Raw genomic sequence first — 13,886 nt, forward strand, 5'->3', positions numbered from 1 at the left:
TCTCCAATTCCAGTCGAATCAGAGACGTTTCTACCAAAGCATAGAAGGAGAAACTGCAAGAAATGTAGAAACACCAAATAAAGAAGAAACAGTGCAATTCTCGGGGAAACAAAGGCGTAGCCATGGGGGGGGGGAGGCAGGGCATGTGCCCTAGGCGCCACTTGAAGGGGGTGCAATTCCATGCCCCCCCGACCCCCAATTTTTTTTTTAATTCCCCTTGGGCACCACCGGGCAGCCCGCTGCTCACCACTGCCACTGTGGCTGGCATGGCATCTCCTCTCCGGCTCCGGCAGCACCCCCTCCACTCGCGCAGGCACAGCAGCAGCGCACACGTGAGAACTCCGAGTCTGGGCGGGGTGGAGGGCCGGCGAGCATGCCCACAACCTGACCACGTGGGTTGAGGCAGGGGATGGAGAGAGAGTGAGCGACTAGCAGCAACTGCTGGGCCGCGTGCGCTTCATGTGCTGGGCTGCTGTTTTCATTGTTGTTCCCGACTGTTTCTGTTTTTGCCCTCGAGCCAAAAGGGCAATAATTTTACTGCCTGCCCAGCATTCTCTTGAGTCTTACTTCCCCCAAGTCCCAACTAAAAGTAAGCAAACTGCTCTCCAGTGAATTAGAATGGATTAGAAAACAAGTGAATGACGAGGAAAGGAAAGAGGCCGCATCTACTCTGAAGCGGGTTTTCTTTTGAAGTCAGTGGGGGGAGGTCCTCTCTTATAGCTCAGTCTTATGCAAGTTTACTTAGAAGTAAAGTCCTTGTGCTTACTCTATGCAGACTCAGAAGTCCCTTAATGTGGATTCCTTAAAGGTAATGCGGGCTGGGCTAAGCTTGTAGTAATCAAAGAACAAAAAAGCAAGTGGGCGGCAGAGAGACTGGAGATGGAGAGTCTTTCCCCTTTCCTATCCTTGGGGCATTGACCGGAGCTTGGATCTTCCGCCGCACCTTGCTGATGAGCCCGACATTGCCTTGCTGCTCTCCCTCTCTCTGTGCCTATTTGTAAACCCACCATTTTAAAACAAACAAACCCCACCTTGAGTGGGCAAGGCAAGGCTGTCACAGAGAGTGAGAGAGACACAGAGAATCGGGCACTCACAAGGAGCCTTCCCCTTCTCACGAGCAGAGCAGAGCAGGCACCACCAGGCAGCACGCCTGCTGAGTTGCTGCTTATCCTGGCAGCAATTTCATTAGCAAAGGGAGGGAAGGGAAAAGTTTCTTTTAAAACTCTCCCCTCGCAGTTTCTCCTCTCCCCCCCCCCACCCCGTGCGTTGAACTGCCTGATTTCACTGACTTCGGTCTCTCTCAGGCTGTATCCTGAGGGAATAAAAAAAAAAAGGAGAACGCCAAAGAGGGGTGGGGGGGTCGAGCGGCGAGGGGGATTTTCTTTTTCCTCCAGGCAGCGTTGATCCAACCAATGCATTTGTTTCTGTGGCTAAGGAACGGGAGGCTGATTCCTCGAGCATTCGAAAAGGGAGGGGCATGTGGCTAAGAGTGGGGAGTGACCGCTTTGGGTCTCCTGACGACCTGCAGCCTTGTTATCTTGGGAGCTCCGCTGAGAGAGGGAGAGGCTGTTTCCTGGGAAGTGAGTTCTTCTTAAAACGTGTGTATTAGTTGTGTTCAGTCCAATCACTTCCTTCAAAATAAATCATTTAGGTTTAATAAATACCTGCCGGGGGGAAATAAACAATTCACGGCTCAGTCCTCTTTGGGGTTTTAGGTTGGACTTCTCGTCCCCAGTCCACACATCTTGAAAGCATTTGGAGTTATTTTCATACTCTTTTGCCTTGGGATGGGCAGGCTCTTCCTGTGACTTCCCAATAGGTAGTTCAAGTTGGATTTCCCTATCACTGCATACTCATGCCAGAAAGGTACCATCAATTAGTTTTTTACCTGCCACGCAGTTCTTAAAAGGCATATGAAAAGCGAAGAAAGGGTAAGAATCCTAAGCGTAAGGAAGCGCAATAGTGAGGGAAATTAAAAAATGATATTTTGTTTCGTCTTCAAAGTTTATTGAAACAGTGTTTCTCCTAATAACGGCATAGTCTTCATCTGGTGTTTTATATGGATTCAATCTATATTATATGTAACAAGCTTGGGTCCTCAGATGATGTTGGACTACAACTCCCATCATCCCCAGAAACGGTCAAATTATTATTATTATTTTACATTTTATATCCTGCTCTTCCTCCAAGGAGCCCAGAGCGGTGCATACTTAAGTCTCTCCTCACAACAACCCTGTGAAGTAGGTTCGGCTGAGAGAGAAATGACTGGCCCAAAGTCACCCAGCTAGTATCATGGCTGAATGGGGATTTGAACTCGGGTCTCCCCAGTCCTAGTCCAGCACTCTAACCACTACACTATGCTGGCTCTAACTAGCTCAGCATGAACTTTAAAACAAGACACAGCGAGGCAAAATGAACTTCTTTTCTCTATATTTATTTATTATTTATTTGTTCGATTGATCTGTTTGTTTTATATTATTTTCTTCCCTGCTGGGAAACATTACAGCTTGTAGTCCAAGTGATTTCTTTCATTACCAGAATTGTTTCACTTCATTTGTGCTTCTTGAGGTCCCCAAGTAACTACACATTATGTTGTGCATCCTTGATTCTGATGCCCTTAGCTTTTGTTTACTAAATAGCAGCTTTGTATTTTTGTAATTTTGTATTTTGCATTTTTGAGCTAATATTATGGTAAAAGGCAAGTTTTCTGAAAGATGTGTGTCAGATGTCTGGAAAGGGAGAGCGGGGTGTGTGTGTGTGTCGCAATTTCAGTGTTTGCCCTAGGCAGCATTTTCCCTAGTTACGCCTCTGGGGGGAAATTATGGGGCAATCCAATAGATTATAATAAAAAAGCAGGCTGGATGAAAGAGGTCAAAAAATGTAACCAACAAATGCAAGATCTAATAATAACACCAGAATTAATAAGTGAAAGAGCAAAGAAAATTAAAAATTGGACTGCTCCAGACGACGATGAACTGCATGGCTTTTGGCTTAAACAGCTAACAAGTCTTCATAAACAACTATCAAAACAATTCAATGAAATTTTGCAAGGAGGTGATTTTGAACAATGGCTAACAACTGGGAAAACTCATCTCAATGAAAGACCCAGCAAAAGGTGCAGTTCCAAGTAATTATAGACCGATAACCTGCCTGCCAACCATGTTCAAATTATTAACTGGAATAATAGCAGATAAAGTGATGCAACACTTATTAACTAACAAACAGCTTCCAGTTGAACAGAAAGGAAATTGCCTGAATACCAGAGGTACAAAAGAGCAGCTGCTGATTAACAAAATGATTTTAGAAAATTGCAAGAGAAGAAAAACCAATCTAAGTGTTGCATGGATTGACTACAAGAAAGCCTTCAATTCATTGCCTCACACATGGATACCAAAATGTTTAGAAACAACTGGTGTCAGCAAAAACATTCAGATATTTATTAAAAAAGCAATGAGCATGTGGAGTACACAGTTAACAATCAATGGCGAGACACTTGGACAGGTTAGCATTAGAAGAGGCATTTTCCAAGGGGACTCACTATCCCCTCTGTTGTTTGTAATCGCCATGACCCCACTTTCACAAATACTAAACAAAACAGGCCTCGGATACCAAACATCTAAAACATCAAGTAAAATCAACCATCTGCTGTACATGGACGATCTGAAGTTGTATGGAAAGTCCCAGTCAGAAATCAAATCACTGCTAAACACTGTCCATATATTCAGTAGCGATATAGCAATGGAGTTTGGACTAGACAAGTGTGCTGCATTAATAATGAACAGAGGAAAAATAACAAAAACAGAAGGAATAGAACTGCCCAATGGAAGCAAGATCAAGAACCTGGAAGAGAAAGAACCTTACAAATACTTGGGCATTCTCCAGGCTGATAACATTGCACACACTGAAGTTAAAAGAAAAATTGGAAGTGAATACATCAGGAGAGTTAGAAAAATCCTCAAGTCCAAACTCAATGGCGGGAACACCATACAAGCCATAAACACCTGGGCTATACCTGTTATCAGATACACTGCAGGAATAATAGACTGGACCCAGGCAGAGCTAGAGACGCTAGATCGTAAGACCAGGAAAATCATGACCATCAACCATGCTCTCCACTCCCGCAGTTATGTAGATAGGCTATACCTCCCTCGGCGCTCAGGTGGAAGAGGAATGCTGCAAGTCCATCAAACAGCAAAAGAGGCCTTGAAGAATATATCAAGGACAGTGAAGAAGATGCACTTAAAATGGTCAAGAACGAGAAACTATTCAACACCAATGAAACAAAGCAGGCCTACAAGAAAGAACAAGTCAAGAACCGAGCAGAAAAATGGAGAAATAAGCCCCTGCATGGTCAATATTTACACAATATAAGTGGAAAATCAGACATCACCAAGACCTGGCAATGGCTTAAGAATGGCAACTTGAAGAAAGAAACAGAGGGTTTAATACTGGCTGCACAAGAACAGGCACTAAGAACAAATGCAATAAGAGCTAAAGTAAAAAATCAACAACAAACAGCAAGTGCCGCCTTTGTAAAGAAGCAGATGAAACAGTGGACCACCTGATCAGCTGTTGTAAGAAGATCGCACAGATTGAATACAAACAAAGGCATGACAAGGTAGCAGGGATGATACACTGGAACATCTGCAAAAAATACAAGCTACCTGTAGCCAAAGATTGGTGGGACCATAAAACTGAAAAAGTTGAAGAAAATGAAGATGTAAAAATATTATGGGACTTCCGACTACAAACAGACAAACATCTGCCACACAATACAGCAGATATAACTGTAGTTGAGAAGAAAGAAAAAGAAGTTAAAATAATCGACATAGCAATACCAGGGGATAGCAGAATAGAAGAAAAAGAAATAGAAAAAAATCTAGCGGGAGTGCGAGCGAGGCGGCGGCGCTCTGGCCCCGTCAGGCCCCTTTTCTCTGCGCTGCGGCGGGTGGGGGTAAGTGAATGGGCCGATTCCGATGGCGGCGGCCACCGCCACGGGAGTATGGGCGAGGCGGCGGCGCTCTGGACCCGTTAGGCCCCTTTTCTCTGCGTTGTGGAGGGCGGGGGTAAGTGCATGGGCCGATTTGGCCCTTAAACGTGGGGGGGGAGGGGGGTTGGATGAAAAAGCAGCTGGGAGGGTGTGCGGCCGGTCGGCGGCAGCGGCGGGGGGAAATACATGGGCTAGCGCCCGTTATTATAACTGGCTTCAAATTACTAGTTGAAGAATAAGATTCAAAGGAGGAACCCCAGTTCAAATGCCCATCTCGGCCATGGAGCAAAGCATGTGACCTTGTACCCATCATGCATTCTCACCTTAAGCTACCTGGCAGGGTATTTGTGAGGCTGGAAGGAAAATAATCGAATTTTAGAGTTGGGAAGTACCTTGGAGGTCATCTAGTCCAACCCCAGCATCCCTACCTATTCAGGAGTAAGACCCCAATCTGTTTTTACGAATTTGAGCATGGCCAGAGTTCCTGAGCACATCCAGAGTTTTTGAAGCCACACCTTTGTCCATGTGCAGGAGTTAGAAGTGTAGTGTAGTGGTTAGAGCATAGGACTGATAGGAAGAGACTGATGGGAGGAGAACCCGAGACCATATTTGCTTCTCAGTCACGAAGCTAACCAGCAGGCAGTCTTTTACCAGTGACATGCACTGATCTACCTTGCAGGGTTATTGTGTGGATAAAAGGGGCATCATGGCATGTTAAGGATGGAAGGTACCTTGAAATCTTCTAGTCCACCACCACCCGCCCCACTCAGTGCAGGAATTTGCAACAGCATCCCCAGCAAATGGCCCAAATTATTTGTAAATCTCTAGTGAAGGAGCTCACTCCCTACAAGGCAGAGTGTTCCACCTTTGATGGCACAGCCAATAAGGCACTGCTCAGCAGTTTCCTGGTGCGGGCACTGCCCTCCTCTCTCACACTCAGAACTACGGGGCATGGTGAAGGGGATTGAAAATAAAAATGCTGGGATTGATTGATTGATTGATTGATTGAGTACCATCAAGTCGGTGTTGACTCTTAGTGACCACACAGATAGTGACCACACACCACGGTGGCCAGAATAGTATATGCGCAGAAATGGAAGAGTAATGAACTGCCCTCAAAAGAAGATTGGCTGATAAAAATTTTGGAATATGAGGAGATGGCAAAACTTACAGTACTGATAAGAGACCAAAATTTGGAATGCTTTAAAGAAGATTGTAAACCATTCTTATTATACTTAAAGAACTATTTTCCTAATATTGATTTTACAACAGGGTTTGAAATTTAGTAATATAGCAGGTTGGGTAGATCAAAATCGAGTTTGTAAGGTTTAAGATATATGTTTTGAATTATTATTATAGCAAGGGTTAATTCTATAGTTGGTGATTCACGAGGAGGTGTGAGCGGGAAGTCAATATTTGTTTAATGTGATGTGAATGTTAAGATATTGTTAAAATCAATAAAAAATTTAAACGAGAGGGGGGAAAAAGAGATTCTCTTTATTTAACAGGGAGAGAGTAACTGGCCCTATCCAGCCCCAGCACTGTACCTCCAGTGACTGTTGCTGGTGTCTATCTTATGTTTCTTTTTAGATTGTGAGGCCTTTGGGGACAGGGAGCCATCTTATTTATTTATTTATTTATTTATTTATTTTCTATGTCAACTGCTTTGAAAACTTTTGTTCAAATTGATTGATTGATAGATTAAGTGTCATCAGGTCGGTGTCAACTCTTAGCGACCACATAGACAGATTCTCTCCAGGATTATCTGTCTTCAATGTGGCCTTTAAAGTCTCTCATTGGTGCATTCATTGCTGTCATAATCTAGTCCATCTACCTTGCTGCTGGTCGTCCTCTTCTTCTCTTTCCTTCAACTTTTTCCAACATTATGGCCTTCTCAAGGCAGCTGGGTTTTCCTATAATGTATCCGAAGTATGATAGTTTGAGCCTGGTCATTTGTGCCTCGAGTGAAAATTCTAGAATGATTTGTTCTATGATCCATTTGTTTGTTTTTCTGGCTGTCCATGGTATCCTCAAAAGTCTTCTCCAGCACCAAACTTCAAAAGTGTCAATACTTTTTCTATCTTGCTTCTTCAAGAAAGACCAGCTTTCACATCCATAGAGTGTCACGGGGAAAACAATTGTCTGAATGATTCTAAAATTTGTAGGTATAGACATGTCACAGCATCTAAATATCCTTTCCAAGGCTTTCATTGCAACCCTACCAAGTGCTAGCCTGCGGTGTATTTCTTGACTGCTGGAGCCTTTACTGTTGATGGTCGATCCTAAAAGTCAGAAGCTATCCACCTCTTCAGTGTCTTCATTATCAGTTCTGAGTCTGGTTGCTGTACCTGGTGTCATTAGTTTAGTCTTCTTTACATTTAGTTGTAGTGGTCCCATTTTTTCATTGTGCTCCTTGATTTTCATTACTAGAGCTTGCAGATCATCTGCATTCTCAGCTATCAGAGTGGTGTCATCAGTGTCGCACAGGCTATTGATGTTTCTTCCTCCAGCTTTAAAACTACGCTCATCTTCTTCCAATCCAGCTTCAGCATATAAATTGAATAAATAAGGAGAGAGTATAAAACCTTGTCTTACTCTGCCTATCTGGAACCACTCTGTTTCACCACGTTCCATCTGGACTGTGGCTTCCTGTCCTGTGTATTGGTTTCTCATGAGAACAATGAGATGTTCTGGGACACCCATTTTCCTAAGGATATTCCACAATTTAACATGGTCGACACAATCAAAGGCTTTTCTTTAGTCAATAAAGCACCTATTGACTTCTTTCTGGTATTCTTTGGCTTTCTCAATTATCCAGCATGCATCAGCAATGATGTCTCTTGTTCCTCTGCCTTTTCTGAAACCAGCTTGAACATCCGACATTTCCCTTACCACGTAGGGTTCTAATCTGCATTGGATGATCCTGAGCATTATTTTGCTAGCATGTGAAATTAAGGATGTTGTGCGATGGTTTGTGCAATCTGTTAAGTCTCCTTTCTTTGGTATGGGTATGTATATTGACCTCTTCCAGTCTGTTGGCCACGGTGTTGTTCTCCAAATATGCTGGCATAGTTTGGTTAGAGTCTGGACTGATTCTTCTTCTGTTGCTTGCCATATTTCTGTAGCTATGCCATCAATTCCTGTAGCCTTCCAACTTGGTAATGACCAGAGTGCTGATCTAACTTCATCTTCCCATACTGGAGTTTCTTGCAAGTAGAGAATATCTTCTAGAGTATCTTGGATGTTGACGTCCCTGCTGTACAGATTTTCAGTATACTCCTTCCATCTCTGTTTGATCTTCTCTGAATCAGTTACTATCTGTCCTTTGGCATCCTTTAACGTACCAATTCGAGGTTGGAACCCTTCTGAGTTCAAAGATCTTTTGGAAAACTTGCCTTGTTTTTCCATGTCTATTTCCATCCTCAAGGTCCTTACAGATGTCATTGTAGTACTGTTCTTTGTCTCTTCTAACAGCTTTCTGAAATTCCCTATTAAGTTCCTTCCTGAGGTCTTTATCTTTCTTGACTTTGGCTTCTCTCCTCTTCTTGCCAATTTCCACCATCTGTTCTGACTTGCTTTCTTCTGTTTCTTGGTCTTTGGCAGTCTCTTTTCACATTCGTCCTTAAAAACCTAGCTTATTTCATTCCACAGTTCCTCTGGTTCCCTATCAATGAGATTCAGAACTACTAGTATTATAATGCCTTTATACAAATCTATGGTATGGCCACATTTGGAGTATTGCGCATAGTTCTGGTCACCATATCTTAAGGATATTGTAGAATTGGAAAAGGAGCAGAAGAGGGCGACCAAGATGATCAGGGACCTGAAACATCTTTCCTATGAGGCAGGGCTACAGCATCTGGCAGAGGCACACCTAGGTAATTTTGGTGCCTGGACCTGAAGGGCTTTGGAGGCGCGCACACACACACACACACACACACACACACACACACACGCCGCAAGTTAAAATGTAAAAAAAAAAAAAATTAAGTTAAACCTGCTGAAAGATCCAGGGGGCATGCAAAGGCCCAGAGGGGCCTCCTGCTGCAACCCCACACTGCTGCTGCCCCGCGGCACTGAGAGCTTAAAGAATTCTAGCTGTGCCATATGTGCGGTCGGGGTGTGGGGAGTGTGGGGGTGAGCCTAGCAGGCCTCCCCCACACCTGTGGTGGCAGCATCAGTGGGTGGAGCGGGAGAGGCCACTGGGTTCAACTGTTTGGCCCAGCGGCCCTTGAAAACTGTGAGGAAGCTTCGGCTGGCCCACCTGCAGTTAGAATAGAGTGTCACAATGCAATGCAATGTGTACATACATTCATACATAGAAATTAAGTACATAAAAACAGAGGTGCCTTGCGAAGAATGAGAGAGAATAAGATACTATATGTATAAGGTTATGAAGACTGACAGGAAACGGTGTTCATCTTTATTTCCATTTATTTTCCTCTTTTCTCTTTCTGTTCAATTCCCTTTTAAGAATCAGCCTAGTTCCTTATTGTATTAGGAGGCTGTTCTCACGAGCAGCCAAGAGCAGGCTAAGGCAGCCAAACCTGCTCTTGGCGGCTTGTGAGAAGCAGCGGGAGGCAAGCGGCTGCTGGTGCTGCTGCAGCGGCAAACCTACCTGCGGAGCCCACAGCTTAAATGTGGTTAAGGGAGCAAGCGCTCCCTTAGCCCCATTTTTCTGATCATCCACCAGCCCTGGCTGCTTGCTCCTGCCAGCACCAGGGGATACCCACAATATACCATGCACTCATGCAGTGCATTATGGGAGTTCCAGGGCAACAACGCATTCCAGCCCCTGACCCTCCATGCTGCCGGAGATAGTGGAGGATTGTCTGGGTATGCAATCTGCACTCCCAGTCCCCTCCATGGATTATCTGCGGGGAAGGGAAGGTAACGAAACCTTCCTCCCCACCCGCCCACCAAGGATCGCGAGAAAGGGCGCTATGGATCTCTCATGGATCGCGAGAAAGGGCGCTATGCAGGCCAAACTGCACAAAGACTTCATTTCCATGGCACTGTTTTGTTTTTCCACTGCACAAAATGTGTCCAGACTCCATCTACACATTGGAATAAACCTTGGAGGAACACTGTTCAGTGCCACTCAAGAGACAGAGGTAGAATACAGTGACTTTTCATACATGCTGTGTTGTAAGGAACAATGCTACAAAGTTCAAAAATAACAGGTTCAGAATATTAATCAATGTTTCCAGTCTGTAATACTTGGAAGTCTACTTAGGCAAGTTCTTTTATCCTGAAATTCATCTTCTGCTCACACTTTGGATCCAGAATACTACAAAAGCTGAAGTGCCAATTCGGTGTCTGTATAGTTTATACACTCAAAGATAGCAGCCATTTTTTGGTATGTATTCAGAAGTTGATTACTTTTTTCAACGAACTGATTAAGAAATCAATGGATTAAGTAGAAGTGTGAGTATAATTCACAGAACAATATCTTGGATCCAGTCTTGAGCCAACAACAAATCTCCAGTGTCGAAAAAGGCATGTATATCCCAAAGTTCAGGATGAGCTACCAGCCAAATGAGTACTCATCCTCCACAAAGAAGATAATCCATCAGCTGAGTATAATTCACAGAACAATATCTTGGATCCAGTCCTGAGCCAACAACAAATCTCCAGTGTCAAAAAAGGCATGTATATCCCAAAGCCATGGATGGCTGCATTTCCCACTCTTTTGGATGCAGCTCTTCTGCACAAAGTAGACAGCACTATGGGTTGGAGCAATCCTATATCCATTTCCTGGTAAGCCAACAATGTTGTCCATCAGTTTGGTGAGGGAGATAGTCAAGCACACCAGTATGCTTTCAGCCTTCTGCAGTCCATAAAGATTTCAGGCTAGGGAGTGAGACAAGCAATTATTTTGAAAACAGGATCTCTGTGTACTTTCAGGATGAACTACCAGCCAAATGAGTACTCATCCTCCACAAAGAAGATAATCCATCAGCTGTCCACATTTTATACCCATTTTTGCATATAGAGTTACAAAGAAAGACATTAAATGCAATGAACCAGTGAGGTGGAATAGAGAGATGTAGATTTATTATTATTATTTTAAGTTTTAAAAGGACAATACCTTCTGTCCTACAGGTCTAGGAAAAACCTTTTGCCTCTGTAGCTCACAAACGACTACAAAAAATAATTATGAGTATGGCAGTGCTTTAAGGACCGCATTTTCCATACAGCAGCAGCTATTCCAAGGGGAAAGGATGCTTGTCAGTTCTCTCTCCTCCAACATCAGTTCATCCAAAGGTCTCCTCCAGAAGGGTTGATTCATGCTCTTGTTACATGGGAGGCATGGGTTACGTCCTAGGAAGATAAGCCTTTTGTGTGTGTGTGCTTCTCCGTTCCAGGACTTCTACTGGGATTCAGCTCACGTGTCACTTCAGAGGCTACTTGGATGTAGCAGTGAACCTTCGCAGTCAGCTCACTTCTTCCTGGCACAGAAACCTGGGGCCAAGTCTCATCACCTTTCCACATTCAGGATGCAGAGATTTTAGCTGGCACATGGGGTATTTGAGCCATGCCACCTTCTAAGCTCGTCATGTGAATGCATGTATAAGATGATCATGGCCAATTTCAGAATATGGTGCCACAATTCACATGACCACCTCAATGTTAACAAAGCAACATTGTTAACAACACTCAGCAAGTACAAATTACATACCCAACACAACAACATACCCAAATGCTTAGATCCACTAAAACAGTAAACTCTCGTGATGGGGTGAAGTTAGCACCTAGTGACTCCATCTTAGACAACAACTCTCAAAGAGACAAATCCTCTCACTTTCTCTTTTTTTAAATAATAGGGGGAAAATATTTAAAATATTCCTGTACTGAGCAGGGAGTTGGATGAGAAGACCTCCAAGATCTCTTCCAGCTTTTCAGTTCTATGATTCTATGAATATGACAAATTTCTAGTTTTTGCCACCTTGAGAAATAGGACCAGGGATGACTCGAAGGCCCTGTACTGAGTTTAGTCCATAGGAGTAAAAGGTTCCAGAGACGGCAAGAGGGTTCCTCAGAGGAGCATCAGCAATGGGATACAGGATTCCGGAATGACCCTCCAAGGGGCTGTGGAGACTTGCTCCTAGTGTTCAGAAGGAAAGACAGTGGCCATACAGATTAAGTTCCACTACTTATACTAAGCTATGCAAATCACTTTCCAGATCAGACCAGCCCACTGAAGGAACCTGGGATGTTTGGAGTTATGGTCATCCTTCTTAGTCCACATTAATGACAAGCCAAACCAATTTTTGCAACCACCTTGTCCCCCATGATCATGACTGTTGGCATTGTTGAGCAGTTATTGGTGTCCAGAGCCCTCAGGAAGCCCATTACTGATTTATGAGACCAAATTTGTACCTATAGCCTTTGTGTGGTCATGACAGAGTACCTCTCTCAAGGCCCACCCAATGAGACTGCCTAATGAGATGAACTGAGGTGGTTGCCAATGAGACCACTTGCTAATGAGAACAACTGAGATGATTGGCTAGCTCTACAGAACTGCCACCTCACCTGGCCTGCCATGTTGCCACTACCCCTGCCAGCATTCTCCTCCTTCATCCCACTCTTACTCTTCAAAAGGCAGAAGGTGGCGCTGAGCAGCAGGAAGTATCTGGGATGACTTCCTGCTGCTCTGATCCCATTCCACTGCCTTTTGAACGGGCAGAATGGAAGAGAGGAGGATAATGACAGCAGCAGGAAACTGATGAGCAGTGCATATAGCCTGTTCTCTCTCTGCCTGGTGATATCCCTCAATCCATGGAGAGAGAGGACCGAAGAACAAAGAAGGTGAAATGATGAGAGTCACAGGCCAGATTATTTCATGCAAAGGACTTAAACTGTATCAAGCTTTAAAAGCCCCATAGAATTTCAAAATATTCTAACAAAAAGGACAATGGAAGTAGAAATAAATGTTTATTTTTACTCAGCAAAGATGCAATGAAAAACTAATAATCTAAAAAGACCCACCCAGTTATCTTGTGATAAGCTTATTTACATTAGAAATGCGATGAAAATAAATGAAAATACATTGTTTAAAACTTGAAATGTAGTCTCTTTTTTAATTATTCAGAGGCGACTTATAATGTGAGGCCCTGTAGCTTATTTAGCTTGTACCTAAATCCGGCATTGTAAGGAGAGGAACACTGAATAGTGTGGTATTTAGCATGGGGATGTGGAGGGAATGGAAACTGGCGTGGAATATTGCTGAGGAAGGGAAGAAATCAGCAGCCAGAGAGGGTGGGAATCAGCATTGTGGTCTGGTTCTGGGATGTGGAGCCCTTTCTTCTTCCAACAAGTGTTTGAGTCAACTTGCCCACCCCAAACCTCCCCCTGGGATTGTTGGATTGCCCTGTGAGCCTACAAAAAAGGAGGCAACAGAAACACAGTCCTAAGCTTAAGAAAAAGGCCTGGCCAAAAGTTTCATTTGCAAAATCTGCACTCCTTTCTTCAAAGGAACTGGATTTTCTTTGGCCAGACCAGCAAAATTATGTCTGTTTGTTTGACAAACAGAAGTATTCACTTTGTTCTGGCTGTAGGCACTTATTTATGGAGTTTTATTTATGCAGGGACTAAGCCGATTTTATGTGGAGACTTAACCAAATACCTGCCTAGAGAGCAGGAGGCAGTTGCTTTGAATCCCTGCTGGTGTGTTTTGCAGAATATGGGAAACTCCTATACTAAGCAGCAGCGATATAGGAAGGTGCTGAAAGGCATCATCTCATACTGCATGGGAGAAGGCAATGGTATACCACTCCTGTATTCTACCAAGAAAACCACATGGCTCTGTGGTTTCCAGGAGTCGACACCGACTTGATGGCACAACCTTTCCTTTCCTTTCCCTTTCCTGTTCTTCTTTGCCTCCCCTTCCAAG

This window comes from Hemicordylus capensis, chromosome 6 (assembly GCF_027244095.1).
Source record: "Hemicordylus capensis ecotype Gifberg chromosome 6, rHemCap1.1.pri, whole genome shotgun sequence".
In the NCBI taxonomy this organism is placed as follows: Eukaryota; Metazoa; Chordata; class Lepidosauria; order Squamata; family Cordylidae; genus Hemicordylus; species Hemicordylus capensis.